General features: G+C 37.0%; 2 protein-coding genes across 7 annotated transcripts in view; one reads left to right on the top strand and one right to left on the bottom strand.

Annotated features, from left to right (window-relative positions):
- The window catches only part of LOC126372426 (supervillin-like), a 314,398-nt gene that overhangs the window by 103,071 nt on the left and 194,510 nt on the right, over positions 1-16,817 (bottom strand). The gene's annotated exons all lie outside the window — the stretch shown is intronic.
- Positions 1-16,817, top strand: part of LOC126372577 (nuclear envelope phosphatase-regulatory subunit 1) — a 598,500-nt gene that overhangs the window by 581,659 nt on the left and 24 nt on the right. The window contains exon 5 of one of the 2 annotated variants that reach the window (XR_007567174.1): positions 1,219-1,267. The exons of the other annotated variant lie outside the window; for it this stretch is intronic. The gene's annotated coding sequence lies outside the window, so the exon portion shown is untranslated. Of the gene's footprint in view, positions 1-1,218; positions 1,268-16,817 lie in introns of those variants that run through there. 2 annotated transcript variants of the gene reach the window in all.

Here is a 16,817-nt window from a genome sequence, read left to right as displayed (position 1 = left end):
CAGTCACCACAGGACAATATATGTTGATATCAAGTGGAATTTGCTGACGGAAAATTCATGTCAATTTTAGTATTTTTTTTAATATTTTGTGTTCTTTTGCGACGGAAAATCCCACTTGATATTAACTCAGAATCATGGTCTGAATCATCCCCCTTAGTATTTGTTACGGTGTCACTAACATCCTGTATAAATATATAAAAGTTACACAATATAATGAAAAAATATATTTGCCGAAGTAATCACACGGCGGTGTAGGACCTCAATAAATGAACCTCGCTCAGCACAAGCCACGGCGCGGACCACGACACTGGTACACTGTGGGCCCAGCAATTTATGGGAATTCATATCGAAAATCCCTGAGTTTTCTTCTAATAACTTGTGGCTTTGGTATTAGGCATGGCCGTGAGATCACTTGTATCTTTGGTGTAAAAGTAACTAAAATGACGAAGAACTTTCTATCTAATTACCGGCTTCATTAGAAGGGAAACTTAAATTTCTAAAGAGTACAGTCTACAATTAAGAGTACAAGTCCTACTGGATTTAAATATCGTGTCCCTTGAATCTGAGATTTTTCTTTAAACAATAAGATGACGAAGAAGAAGAAAAGTGGTGTGTCAGGTTCTTGGTAAATAGAATTCCGCGGTCTCTGCATACACCGATAGCAAATATGCGTTATCTTATGTATGTATTTAACTATATAAAGAAATCGGAATACGATAGTAGAATTTAAGGCTATTAAGAGATCCCAAAAAAGTTATTTGTGAATTTCTGATATCAAAAGATAATAATCTAAACAGACAATTATTGGTATCAAATGGTAATTATCTGTTATATTTCGCACTAACAAACACCTCTATCGGTATCTGACCCGCCCATCCGCGCAATGATACAATGAATTCACACAAACCATAACCCAATGGAACTGTAATGTACTGTGTTATAAATTAACATTACGGGTAGATGGACCATTCATATTCGTTCGTGTTATACTGCCTTGGTAATGAAATCATTAAATTAATAGTCGTGTTTTTGTTGCGATGTGAATAGCTAACGATATGAATTGAATTCGGGAATGTAGTGTAGGGTTCACTGGGCAGTACATAGAATAGGAAAAACGTAAACATTGGTGCTGATTCCTGTGCAGTCATGAGCAGTATAATAGTACCCACTTTAGGACTCTGTCGCTCTAACATATTTGACATTTAGTGAGACTTACAGTTCAATTTGTCAAAAAAGTTAATGTGACATGGTACCAAAGTGTATACATATTAAAGTTCGTGACCGTACACACCATCTAATATTATTTGAAGTTAAACGGACGGGTAATTGACACACAAAAAAATATGGAACACACGTCAATTTTAGGCAGAAAAATAAGCCCTTCCGAAATTTTATATTGGTCAATACCCCGACAGAATTAAGTTAACAGCCCACGTCAAATGGGTTGCATATAAGCGAGATGCCTATTTTATTCGTCTGGGTAATTTATTCATTTTAAAATTAACAGTTGCCTATCGTCCGTCCTTTTCCTTTGCGGCGGATAAGTAAATGACAGGTAAAACTTAAAATAAAATTAGGATGAGTCGGCAGGAATCGGGGCCAATATCAAGTTAATCCGACATGTTGTAGATAATATATGGATGGAGTAACACATTGCATCAAGCTACAAGTAAGTAGTAGAAGGCGTCATGACGCCTTAGAATTATTACTTCTCTTTTCACCTTATGCCATTTAGAGGTGACAAATAAACGTGATTATATAAGGTTTTCCATGCAATATGCATTGGTATTCAATAATTATCATCAATTAATAAACAAATACATATTCATTGAAGAGTCGCTACAACATTTTGCTTTTTGTATCTCTCTTACGGTAGACACACATCAGGTTAGTTCTCAAGTCCAATTAACTGTTATTTCTTTTACAAGACGTGATAATTTAAAATACTAGAATATAAAACATAGTATTTTATTTAGTAATACTACAGGGAAAGCCCCAGTTGGTGATGCGACTTTCGTGCGCATCTACTTACGAAATGCATAATTATATTACGAGTACCTGTACAGTCCTTGAAGAAATAAACTGATAACAAAATAAAGATAATTATATTCAAGGTTAATGCAGTAGTTAGGTACAATGTAACGCATTTCATTATATCTTCATTCTTCACTCGAAATAGCACCTGAGTACACAGTCGTAACGTCATAAAACATTTGTGATTCAAATACCTCTACAATGTTACATAAGCATTTTTCATTCTTAGTCTAAGCACGTGTGCAGATGTTTATAATTGTATTTAGTAGTAGACATAATGACGCGTAACATTTAGATAATAAGGACCAAGGAGCGGATCCAGCTTTTATGTCAGGGGGAGAAGGGTGGAGAGGGGAGGGGGTGTCACCAGGTCGCAGACAACCTATCTCCGTAGAGAATTAGATAAAATTACAGTGGCCACCGAACCTGTCACCCTCTCCCCCAGTTCCATTTCACAGATAGACCTTATAGGTAACATAATCCTTCCAATGATAGTTTAGTGGAAGCAAAAACTTCAAGTCAAATGAACTATTCAAACGAAAAAAAAAAAAACATTAAGAATCAATAATGAGAAGGCAATCCTCATCAGACTTAAAAGTACAAAAAATGTTTGTACATGAAAAATGTGTCATAAACTGCGAGATATTAAACTTGAAATTGACGACAAAAATCTCACGCAATCTGGTACGAGATCGAATCGAGGGAAAGGAAATGTATACGGTTTTTACACGAATCGTGAGAATAGGACCATGGGGTATTGTAACAGTTGTACTATGGTCTTTCTATACCAAACGTGGTAAGTAGGGCCGCCTAAAATTACGACAACTTACCTACTTTTACAGTGAATAATATAATCTCGTTTCAAAAATCTTACACACGCAATTTCCTCACATAGGTACTTAGCGAAAAAAAAAGTGTTCCCAAAACCTAATTCCCTTTTATGAGTGGTTTATAGCTCATTTTTATATTACTACACACTTATTAAGAATCCAGAAGCTTTACGATTCATACTAATATGTATTATTTTACGTCGTCTAATGAAGCAAATGTATGTAATATATCTTTCATTTAATTAAGAAGCAATGAAGAATAACAATAGACAATAATAAAAAAATGACTTTGTGTTAAGTTTAATTATAGTGACTGTTCTTGAGGAATTACGCCTTCAGGTAGTATTGGAAAAAAAATGTAAAATCGGAGTATAAAAACAACGTCTAATTCAGTGAGATGAAAAAGTACAAGTGAAAGGGGTTGCGGGGGGAGGAACAATGTCAATTTAGCGCCTATTAAATAAAAATAGCAATCCGTCTTCTTCATGTCGGGGTTAATAAATATGAAAAGGCGTCGATCCCCAACAGTGACTGTGGTCATGCGGTTCACCAGCATACTTCTCAAACGGTGAGCGCCGGTACGAACCCCGGTACCGGACTTGCACCTTCTTCTTCTATCGTGTGGGTTGTGAGATGAATTACCAACCTCATCAACCCTGGTGTCAGGGTTACTATTGAGCCGCCAAAGGCCCCTGACATGACTCATATAACGACTACGTACTTACATCAGTAAGTAGTAACCGGGACCAACGGCTTAACGTGCCTTCCGAAGTACGGATCGTCTTACTTTCGGACAATCAGGTGATCAGCCTGTAATGTCCTAACCAAACTAGGGACCACAAAGTAATTTTTGTGATAATATGTCCCCACCGGGAATCGAACCCGGGACCTCCGGATCGTGAGCCCAACGCTCAACCACTGGACCACGGAGGTCGTTGCGGACTTGCACCAATGAGTTATTACTATATCTCAAGTGCAGTTTTGAAGTAACACCTACCACGTTGGTCTAACAGAACAGCTTGGTGTGGCGTGGTTACTTAGTACATCTTACGATGGATGTACCTCTGACTACCTCAAATGGATTATACGTAGTAGTCGTAAGCTTACGTGTCAAGTTTAATTTAGTGTTAACTTTTTACAAGTTATAGGCCAAATGTTATGGATTTGATGTAACTGAGTAATGCGGCATAATAGTGATAAATATGAGACTATGGGTGGTATTAATAAACTAATCTCAGCTTCGAGACTGTCCTCAAGATCATGTCAAAGTAACAGTTCAAATATAAAAACAGGGACTTGAGCATGATCTTAAGAGCAGTCTCAGCTGAGATTAGTTTATTAATACCACCCCTAGTTTTGGACAATGGACACAGCCGTACTCTTCGAAAGCTTAAGCCCTGTTTCTATGCACTTTGATTGTTATGGACGTCAGGAAATACGAGTATGCTTGACCTCATCAGACTTCCTATGGACTTTCCTACTTTAAAACCACATACCACTATATCTCTCCTTCATTATTATTCAAACTCAGTATAATGTTTTGTGTCACAAACGGTTAAACACAGGCAGAACTGTTTATATCAACAAAGCATTTCTCCCGAGATATTTCCGCTTGTATAAGAAACAACAATAGGTATTAATTGCCGGTGAAGGGAAAAACAAATATACGTTGTGACTAACAAAGGTATGAAAGAATCGCGTGTTTTAATCTGACGATAAGAGGAAGATAGCGAATTATAACGAACTTATACTTGTTTCAGTACGGGTATTACCACTGAGTCATCTTTGACAAATCATAATTAACAACAATAGAGAAAGACACTACCGTGTTTTTTTTTTTAAATAATATAGGATCGCGTTTGACCACAATCTCACCTGATGGTAAGTGACGATGTGATCACGCTTACCCAGCAAATGCCTATTCACTTTGGCCTTGAAGTGGGCGATTGTGTAGCTTTTACAATGTAGTCAATTATCTATTGCTTCAGGACCTGCGAGTATCCTGTTTTTTGTGTTTAAATAACTTTTTTTTGACGTGACTTATTGTAGATTTGCCGCAGATGGCATTAGCTACTTGACCGGACAAATGGGGAGCGCTGAAGGCTCGCACCCGGTACAACGTTTAAGACAACAGGCCTGAGGGTGCCCAGTTGGGCGCGAACCTCGGCTCAGGGCATCGTCTGAGAGGAAAAATATTTACAAGAATTAATCGACCCTAGTGGGTCGATAGCGATAAGCGCTGATTGAGGGAAATCGTCGACCACGCCGGTAGAGTCGGTATAAGGGGTCCTGAATTGTTTGGTGTCGCGAGCTGATTGTCTGCCTCTATGGCTACAGTAATCGGGTGTTTAAATAACTAACATAACATAAATAACATTTAAACACCATTGTCAAATCTACCCCCATTGCACCCCTTTACAGCCAGTGTCTGTAGAATATCTTTCTTTTCTTCAGTTCAGAAAAGTAGTTAGTGTTGTTTTTGATGTTTCACAAAGACACATACAAAAATGACGTCGGCAACCCAAAAATAGATAATAATGGGAGCCCTCAAGAACCGCACCTCTCAATCAACGTTTCAAAAATAGTCCCGGAAAAGAACCCAACCAAACCCGACCATCTTAATTACCATGACAACAACACTGGCGCTCATTATCCTAAATTTGGACACCTCTCTTAATGGATTCCACTTCTACCAAGCCCCCACTTGAGTATTCTATAAAAAAAAAACAAAAGCGATAATAAACACACAACGTAAAATTTAACCTGGAAGATATCGATCGTAATGTGAAACGGGAATAAAATATCGTACTTGAAAATGGAATCTAGAAGCACTTGCGAATGAAATATGACAAATTGCATGCAAGGCATTTCAATTACAGAGCCATATGCAAACAGAAACCTCATTAGTTGCTTGTCTAAGGAAAAATTAAATAAAGCATTGTACAGTTCTGCATACTTTTGAAACCCAGGACTTTCTACTGTGAGATATTAGGATAAAGGATGACTCATGAGATCGTAGAGAAACCTTCAGACTACACGTAACCACGGTGCACGAAGGTTATAATCAAATACAATCGCTCGGCAAATGACAATCTTGGTCGAGACGTGACCATCTAACCTTGCAACGTGCCTTATTACACCAAGCCTATACAACCACAACGTTAGAGCAACAAAAACATACGAACAAGTGTTGCTGCAAATAACCTTGAAATTAATAAGCTTTAAAGTACATTAAAAGTACAGCACATGTTACGACAAATAGATCACTATCAGAAATCTTATTAATCACCATCTGTTCTTTGTTACGTGTCGACATTATTGTGTCAGAACAGTGGTAGAGACACGTAGATGTCTTCGTTTACGATAGAAATTATTAACCGAAACGGTAATTTGGTTGAATGGTGCGTCCGATGTTTCGATGACCATTATGGATCCACGCAACCAATACCTGGATGCAAACAACTTTCTAGTTCACGGGACTTCCATACCAAAACCTACTAAATAAGGAGCACAATCGAATGACACGCCCTAGTAAGGTGAATAAAAAAAGAGGAGTCACGCTCAAGAGCACACGACCGCGGAAAGAGTTTGTCAGATAACAACTATAAACTAAACGCAAACGATTTCAATGTAGATATGACAGAAATACTAAGAATGGGAGCATAAAAATGTTTTAGGTTCTAGAGAGCATACAATAAAGCTTCAATTGTAAATCAATTAAATTACGAAGAAAAAACGTGCGTGAAGAAATCAGATGTAACCGTAGTGTTTAATCTTAAGGAAATGGAGATTCTCGTGCCTTCCTGGAGAACGCAGTCACTTCCCAGAATACAAAAGACGGTGAAACTATTGAATAAGTCAAGATCTGACCGCTTTCTGATGAAAATGATCTTGACGGACCATATACGTTGAATGAGAAACAAATTGTATATAAACAGCTGGTGGAACAACTTGTGTGTCTTCGCCAGATAACCGGAAGTAAATTTTAAGCAAACTTTTGAATTCGATGAGCGAAAATTGCTAAGTTAATGTATTAGATTGAATATCAAAGCGTGATATTTTGAATAGGAAGGCTATTGAAATACCTTACTACGTCGAAATCGAATACAATTGATAGTAATAACTGTAACACAATAAGTGAACTCGATAAGTCTTTGAATGGAGCAATAACATTTGTAAAAAGAAAGTAGAAGGTAGATAGACTGATTTTGATATTTCCAAGCGATCAGGCATTGAATGAGGTTTTTTGACCTTTGTTAGTGCAAAAATCGGTCATCATAAGAGTTTAATCTGAATGTTAATCAGTACCAGTTCCACAGGCATATTGCTCGATAGTGAAAGTCCTTGCTCTCGCTCGCGTGTCGCGTCTGCACTAGCGATAACGTAAATTGAGTAAGATTATATCACTGATTTACCTACTACCTGTGCAAAAAGTAAAAATATTTAAAATATTACACTTTAAACAGCTAAAATCGAATAAGCATAAACTCAAATGGCACTAAAATTACCCAAATGAGCACACAAGCAAAACGACATTCGTGCAAACAAAGTGGTTCCGTCAAATTTCTTTTCAGAAATGCATTCAATCTGATAACTTATGAATACGACAATTACAAAAGATTGTTGATAGTAATTGATTAACGATAGGTTTCATTATTCATTTAAAGTTAAGTTGCGTTTCGATCGATAACGTTAGCACGTGAGTGAGCACGACTGAGTGCAGAGATAAGACTTAGTACGAAACGTAAATTAAAAACAAAACTTATTTAAGAATTTGGGTGTGTTACATAAAAGAATATATATTCGAATTACCTACATTTCTCGATCTAAGCTAACAAAATCACGAAAAACGGGAAACAAGATCCGTATACAATAAAAAAAGGACGCCCATTACTAGATTAAATTATACGATCGCACATACTAATACAAATTAAAATTCACTATCCACGGTTCCAATAAGTTTTCGGAATCTGTGACAAAAACTGGAGCTATTTTTTTTAATGTTGATTGGGTTGGATGACCGCGCCCGGGGCTCGTCTCATACAGACGGGAGGGTAACGCACCCCAAGTTCACAGTCAACCCTCGAGCAAGAGCAGAACAGAACACATGCAGAGAGGGTAAGACAGCCCAGACATAGCGACAACACAATTACAAAGTACAAGGGACCGGATTGATTTGCGCAAAACCCTAAACCAATGAAGGAAAATGAATCTGTCGTACTTAATAAACAGGATAGTAAGAAATAAGTAAGATAACTCAGTGGAATACATTATTAAAAGCGAATAAACTAAATAGCTTTATAATTGTCACACCAATAACATCAATAGTAGGTCAAGCATTTATCAAACAAATAACACCTACGTAGCAATAGATAAAACAAGGCGCTAATAACCAAACGTTAATTCTGAATTATTATAACCAAATAACAGAAATACGGTTCGAATCGTGTTTATTCTAGTTATTAGAAAATGATAAGACGATGGAATAATAAAAACTATTGACAATGCTCACTCACACGTAACATCATCAAGAAAATTACAAGTTATTGTGAGCAGATGTGTAATGTAAATTTTTATACATACTGGTTCAGGTGAAACAATCGAGGATGCCGCAGACACCTGATACAAGAGTCAATTGAGGAAATCCATCACAAACACTACACTTGTAAGGCAACTCTGCGGTTATAGCACTGTTATAACTTATAAACACTACTATTAAGATCAGTCTTAATTTATTGCATTAAAATATTGCACCGGTTTGCCGAGCCCGAGTCGTTTTGGGTATCGATCTGTCGCGCAGCTTCAACCCCGTTTGGTGGTGTGCCTTGGGGAATTTGGTTGAGCAACAGCGGTATTGCGGTATGTTTTATGTGATGTTTGTTTAGGTGAGCGATCAGCTGTTGCGCGATGAGAAGGCGCACGGGACGAGCGGCCGGGTGCGCCGCGCGCGTCTGACTGCTTGCGAGTGCCCGTCAGCGTTCGATGCCGGTAGACGCCCCGCGGCACCTTAACGGCCTACCTACACGCGGACGTACTACGATGGCACGTAAACAAACAAACGTGTTCTCTAAAAGATGCAACGGTGTCGTCCTACGATTAACATTTTAAAATGTTTCCCAACGATCGATGGCTGCTTACGGAAATTATTGAAAGCAAACTCAACAGCTTTTCACATTTTTGAAAGATTCTTGGGAAGTACCAAAAAGAGTTTTCGACATCAAAAGTCGCTGTAATAAGTAACGCAGAAATGGTGACAAAACTAGCCGGTTTAGGGAACAATGCGAACAATGCCCGAAATCTCACGAACATCCGTGAAGCGAGACGTTTATTCCGTTGTGTCACCTTTGTAACTGGGAGTCTTGCCTCGCAAGAAACGAGTATAAACTTTAACGGTATCATGATTACAATAATTAAGAAAATATTGTTGAGTAACTTCACAGTGGAATTCAGGTGGAAACATGTATACTATGAAACAATACGCAATAACGCAATGGGAGTAGCATCGTGTGTGCGTGCATTTAATAAAGGAGGCGATTGAAAACAAAAGGGTACTATTATATATTACAGATATGCGGAGCTGAATAAACAATGAAGACCTAACACAAAGGTTATCGAAGCCGGGGGGTATAACGTACCCAATGGAAGAAGCATCTTTTAAAAAAGACTTCAAATATGCAGATAGGAATTAATCACTTTTTTTATGAATTATCCTTTAATATTTTAGTTGTTATAAGAATTATAAAATTTAGTACTGTCAACAAAAGTATAATGCGAATACAGTATCCTGATTATTCAAGAAGATACATGGGATGGGACGCATTTATTTCGCGCTTCCTATTGTGCAAAGAGCATCTGCCAGTTCTATTCACCGAGTGACCTTTACATCGGGCCGGTACATGTGCATTGCAAAACTAGAAGGAAGCCTTTACAGTAATGCACCTCTTGACATTATAACCCCGAATGGTAATGTTTAAGATAACCCAGTCTCGATCGATACTGTTTAATGAAAGGTTGCATCAACGTAATTACACAATTTACGATGCACTGAACCCATTAGATATAATGTTACAACTCAAAGACGGTTTAAATTAGTATATGGATACAAAAAAAATACAAAAACGTGACTGATAGTGAGGGAACGTGGGAAAAATGTTCCGAACGGTTCTGGAGACGGGACAGCCGTCACGATCAGGTTTTTATCGACGTCTGAATAAATCAAAGCCCATTAGAGTCACCAGAAACGTGGTCGAAGCGATCCGCTATGCATAAACATCTACAAAGTGTCTAGAAAATAGGTGGAGACATAAAATTTTACTGCATTTACAAGAACGAACGTGACACGTGGGATGTCTTCAATGTGAAATCTATTCTTAAAATCATTAAATGATAAATGGCCAATGAAGAAACGTTATTGACACTACTTACCCATTAAGCTTCGAGTTCTTTGGCGTATGAAAATATGTTACTTTACATACCTGAAACAAAAATAAAAATACATCAGTATTGATAAAATTGAAATTTTAGAAACGAGGTACATTTCAAATCGCTCTGACGCTGGATCTATCTTGGAAACATTAACCTACATCCAAACCGTAACTCATAAAGATTGCGTATGAAGTCGGAACGAAATCAGTGCACCGTGATCCGGCATTACTTTACACATTTGTGTTGAAACCGAAAGTCGTAAAATTTCTAACATAAATGCAACTAGCTTTTATGTCCAAGAACATAAAGTCGAGCAGTTTGAGTCATCAGAGCAGCCGTTAGTGACGTAAGCAAGCCAAATTTTGATGCGGTTGACTGCTACAACGATGGAACGTTTCTTTCGGCGGATGTGCAAAACCTGTTAGCTATCATTCGATACGGCACCATTACTCTCAACTTGCTTGGCTTGATTATGAAAATAGGCTTACGATAGAAAATACGAAATCTAGAGAGTGAAAACAAATAGCATGTGGTAATAAAGATAAGGGGCACGAAACAGAAAATTTAACGTGACCATATGTCGTCTAGACGGAGTTATGCAGTAGATAAACGCAGATGAGGAATACAAATTACTTCGGAAGTAAACCTGATCCTGCATATGACAAATGTTTTGTCCCTAAAAATATGGGTGTTGCATTTGTCTAGACTTAGTCTAGACGGGGGGGTCCAAGAGTTTATGACCCTGGGAGTGAAATCGATTTGTCTGGCAAAGTCCCGAAGGACTTTCTGAAAGTTTCAAGGGCTGAGGTTATTTGATCAAAAGCCCTTTGTGTGCCCCTAAACCCATTGGTATGAAACGTGGTGTTTGCTATAACGAGATGTCTGCAATCGTAATTGGATCCTAGTTGGTGAATAATAAAATGTAGTCAGGAGTTTGCTTTCGAAAGGCGATTAAAGTGAAACTACAACCGTAGATAGATAAAACATGCATCTAGCAACGTCTGGATTTGCGAATTTACAAAAATTGCTGTACATTGAACTAGAGTTTTATGTAAGAACCTCGACATAGAAACCTGGAGTTCTCGAGAGAACCGTGAAACAAGTAAATATTTTTATGACGATCCCAGAAAAATGTACCTACAACATCAAAACATCATATCTTAATCATATATAATTTGTACGCTCTGTGAGTTTCGAGATGAAGTTTATCAAGTTACTTTTAAAGATTCACTTTTTAAAAGAAAAAGGTGTTTTTTTACGAATCCCTCAAGATTTTCCGAAAATATTCATTGAAAATCTATTTCTACAATAAACTTGAAACCTTTTCCTACTATTTATCCTTGACACTTGCCTATTACCCAGCTGGCTTAGACCATCAATCGTTAGACAAAGCAAGAGGTGGATAATACATCTTGTTGTCATGGTAACGAACAAGTCAAGTCAACAAGCAATCGAGTTGCAGACTATTTACGATCTTGCTTCCTGCGATTGATTATGGCTATAGCGGAAGAATACCTTGGCGTTTGCATTGCTGACGACTAGTGTTGGAACCTGATGTTCATTTATCTACTTTGGTATGATTATTATCATTTTCTAAGGTTATCTCTCATTATGAACTTTTATTGATTAAATTACTTCTACTATCGTTTCTGCTTCTGGTAACTTGTGGTTCTGCCAATCTGATGTGGTTTACTAGGCTTATCATATATTTATCTGTCTGTTGTTATTTTTACAAAGTTCTACAAAGAGTACCTACTTAATTCTCAAGAATGGCTGCACCATACAAAACGTCCCATCACTATGGGCCTCAAGATAATTGATTACAGAGAACTGGTATTTGTTTACATTACAAATTATGTTGCATTAAAATGTGCACGCGCATGCCTGTACCACATGACAACTATAATTGCATTTACTATTATGAATTTATGACCAATCACGGCGGCATGGGTAACACATCGCGCGTGACGCGACAAAAATGCGAGCTTCGACCAATACAAGTACGATTTTTATTTACGTTGACAACATTCGCTGTATCTATGGGTTCAACCACGCGTTTCGTCGTGTATACAGTACGTAATTTAAGTCATGCAGACTCGTCTGGTAGGTATTGATCAGAATTATTATTTAGTGCACATCGTTTCTTTTTGGTTTTTAATAATTATCATCATTGGTAACTTCCTCCTTGTTTTAAATCCGCAGATCAAAAATGTAAGTTACTTCTTTACGTGTTCTTTCCTATCTGTTAATGCTGTAATCGTGGGATTTTTATTTGATCTCATTTGAGTCATTTCTAGTAGGTAAAACTATTATAATATTTCTTCTTTGAAATGTAGTTACTAAGTGGATGGTCTAACACTGCGCAGAATTCCATTTTAAGAGGCGGCCGGACTATGTCTTACTTTTTTACAAAAATAAGTTTGTTTATGATTGCGTGTCTCATAATGGAGATTGACACAATTATGAGTAGCAGTAGACAATGCCCTTTTGTTCTAAATATAGTTCCTACCTTGATATCTGATTCTTATGAATCATACGAGTAACAAAGTAAGAGACAAAAAGTTATTTTTGTTTTATAACGCTGTGTTTCGACATGTGCACCTCATGGACTAAAAGGGAACTATGACAATCTGTGTCAAAAACTGTAAACAATAAAGACTATTGTTCGGAACCGCATTTTTCTGTTGCATTATTTTGCAAAGTAGAGCAACTACTATATCATTATATTCATGCATCAATGCATGTTGGTTTTAAAGGTCTTGAATCAGTAAATCGCTCTATTTATAAAATGGAACAGCTGTTAGAATGTATGTGTACACGTTGTCCACTGGCCTAGGCTTAGACGGCACGGATTCTAAACATAATTGTATTATGTATTTGACACAGTATCTTAGATGACCAGAGACCACCACCGAGTCATTCATAGTGAGTATTAAGTGAGTCACATTTTTCTTTAAAAAAATAACCCAAATAGTTCATTTCTTGAGCTCTCTGTTTGCTCCAAACTTAAAGTCAGTTGGCAGATTTAGGCACATTTTTTCTAAAAAACAGGTTTTTAACAACAAAACTTCACGCCTATAATCCTACAAGTGAGTTTGTATTATAAAAATAGTCTATTAGGTATTATTTAATGTAAAAACGTTCTGTGTTCTCCACCTGTCTCTACTTAAATATAAGATTCAAAATATTACGCAACCAAAAAATTACCTCAAAGAGGAAACCCAAAAGCTCTATTCGGTAGAAACTTCGATGCGTAGCAGTAAAAACCAGCTTCTAGGCCGAGGTGCGCGTGAGTCACTAATGGCGTTAATTTTAAAGCCGTTAGCCAGCCAATAGCAATAACCTCTCGGCCTCTCGCCTTTGTGGCCTGAACTTGTTAACTGCTTCCGTACGACCTCTGTTACTTGGTTTATTATGTCGTTAGACGATTAAGAGACGGATGAAAGATGAAGGAAGTTGGATTTGTTAACGACAAGCTTGTCTACTGTTTGTTTCGAAAACGATCAATAAAACAATGTTGTTTAACTTATAGCAAACCCCGGAAACTTCATACGAAATATCTCGTTTTGCACAGACACGACACATTGAAGTTATCGTACACGCGCATCTGTGTGTGATTTCTGACGCCCATACGATTGAAGACTAGAGTAAGACCACGGGGGGTGAGGTAAACCTAGCTCAGTCGCTGGTGGGGAGCGGAGAGTTCTATGCGTAGTATTATTCTTTATTCTATGGTTACAGTCTGTGGATGGGTAGCCGAACAGAATTATTCTCTCGTATGGATTGTGAGGTGGATTACCAAGCTCATCAACTCTGAGTCAGGGTTATCGTCGGGCGGGGCGGGGCCGGACGGTAAGTATATAGATACAACCATGTAAATATTATAATTGTGACTGTTTGCGTAAAAAGTAGATATATTTGTATAATCAATAATAACCGGTTAAAAGCACTCTTCTCGTCTCTTCTGCCTTGTAAGACTTGTAAGAAATAGCTTGACACAAAATGAATTTGAAGTACTGCTAATGACTTAACAATTTACAATACTCAATAACAGCAAAAATGCAATAACTTCAGTGACTCCGAAAAAAGAATTAGGTTTAATGTTTATTTATTATTTTTCTAATATGTAGTTTCTTAAATACCCACTAGTAAAAACAACTTTCTTATCAATTTCTATTTAAATGCTTTCCATTATAACTCTTTTTTATAAGTTCTTGGGTCAAATTCATGAATTTATAATGAATGAAATAGCTCATAATAAATATTTATACGAGTATTAGTAGTGAGTATAATTATCACGTGGCACTTACAGTTATAAATTCTAAAGATGTGTATTATAACCTGCAGGGCAATAAATCAAATGTCCTTTCCGACCTCTTTCTCCACTCTTCGTCAGCAACGTTTAAGGGTATTAATAAACTAATCTCAGCTGAGGCTAACTCAAGATCATGCTCCTGTTTTTATATAAGAACTGTAACTAAACAAATAATAACGGGTTCTTACCGCGTTTAAAGTAGGGATATGAGACTCCGGAGACTGGGATGGGAGTCTCATATCCCTACTTTAAGAAGAACCCGTTATTATGTGTTTTAATTATGATAATGGCTCCGATTCCTGCAGACACCGCCTAATTTTATTTTAGGTTATATCCGTCATTTTCGTATCCGTCGAAAAGGAAAGGGACGGATGATTCACAGCTCTTAATTTTAGGAAGAATGAGTAAATGAATGAATAACCCGGGCGAATCAAAAGGTACGTCGCTGGTATGCATTCCGTTTGACGTGCTGTCTACTTAACTGTGTCGGGTTATTGACGGATGTAAAATTTTTAGACGGTTGGTTTAGATTTGTGCTTAAAATTGACGTGTGTTCCATAAATTTTATGCTTGTCGATTACCCGTCCCTTTCCTTTTCGGCGGATAAGAAAATGACAGATATAACTTAAAATAAAATTAGATGGTATTTACAGGAATTAGCACCAATAACCGCGTAAACTTAAAACAATGTAAGAACTGTAACATTGACATGATCTTGAAGAATAAGAAGAACAATAAGAATAAAATAAATATATTGCCCTTATTGAAGCTGAGATTATTTTATCATGATAATGATCATTTATTTGATAACATTCGTTACAGGTCATATTAGTTCACAACCTATCATAGGTAGGTATTTATTACAATTATTCCATTCTATTACTTATTCCAACCAAAATAAATTGTACAATTACGTTAATACATTAGTAAAAAATAAAAATAATAAATTGTAGAATTGTATCAATAAATTAGTGAAATAGTATATGACAAATCCTGGAAACCACGTGATATCAATTATATACAGGGTGTTAGTGATATCGTAACGAAAACTTTGAGGGATGATTCAGACCATGATTCTGAGTTGATATCAAGTGGAATTTTCCGTCGCAAAAGTATGGATAAGAAAATAATAAAAAAAAAAACACAAAAAATTCATGAATTTTTTGACAGGAAATTCCACTTGATATCAACTCAGAATCATGGTCTGAATCATCCCCCTCAATATTCGTTACGGTGTTACTAACACCCATGCCTACTTGTATGGCTACCGTATGTACTTGTACGGGGTGTAAGTGACATCTTAACGAATACTGAGAGGGATGATTCAGCTGATTATTCTGAGTTAATATCAAGTGGAATTTTCCATCGCAAATGTATAGAATTGAAAATAATTTTAAAAAACTAAAAAAAATACATGATTTTTGCGACGGAAAAATCTACTTGATATCGACTCAGAATCGTGGCCTGAATCATCCCTCAAAGTTTTCATTACGGTGTCACTAACACCCTTTATAATCAAACTCATAAAGTAGTTTAGAGCCTGAGCCGGGATTCGAACCCATGACACTACGCTGCCTGTATGAGGGTTATCACGGACAATACTAAATCCACCAGAAGTCTACCGAATACTATCAAGAAACTCCACAACCAGTGACGTACCCAATGAGCGGAACAATATATCGTAGAACGAACGCGAGGCGGCAATTAACATCAAAGCTGGGTTTGTAGGCCACTCGTGCGCATTGGATAACTCTATTGTGCGCTATTGTGTAACACGTAATATATGGAGACAGTGTTGTCTGTAAAAACGAGGATCGTGCCTAGAAGTTGATAATTCTTATTGTAAATAGTGTGAAGGAAAATATACAAGTTGAGAAGGCAAAACCTTTCTGTTTTCTTCTCGTCAGAATATTTAGGAACAATATTCTGAAGGCGTTACTACACCAGATGAATTGTTTTGATGTGGCCTTTTTAGACCTATAGGTACTCGTATACGGAAAATTATTCTCGATATTATTATGTTGTCGCTAGTTCAACTTCCGTCCAATCCAATACTGATTAAATACTACCAACTTTATTTCTATAACAATATAGGTTCTAACTCATTAGGTAACACTTACAATAGGGTCATAGAATCTAACAGTACAGTCATGAGCAATATAATGTACCCACTTTAGGACTCTGTCGCACTAACATATTTGTCATTTAGTGAG

This window comes from Pectinophora gossypiella, chromosome 14, assembly GCF_024362695.1.
Source record: "Pectinophora gossypiella chromosome 14, ilPecGoss1.1, whole genome shotgun sequence".
In the NCBI taxonomy this organism is placed as follows: domain Eukaryota; kingdom Metazoa; phylum Arthropoda; class Insecta; order Lepidoptera; family Gelechiidae; genus Pectinophora; species Pectinophora gossypiella.
Note: the sequence above shows the minus strand (reverse complement) of the source record. Positions and strands in the feature narration are given on the sequence as shown.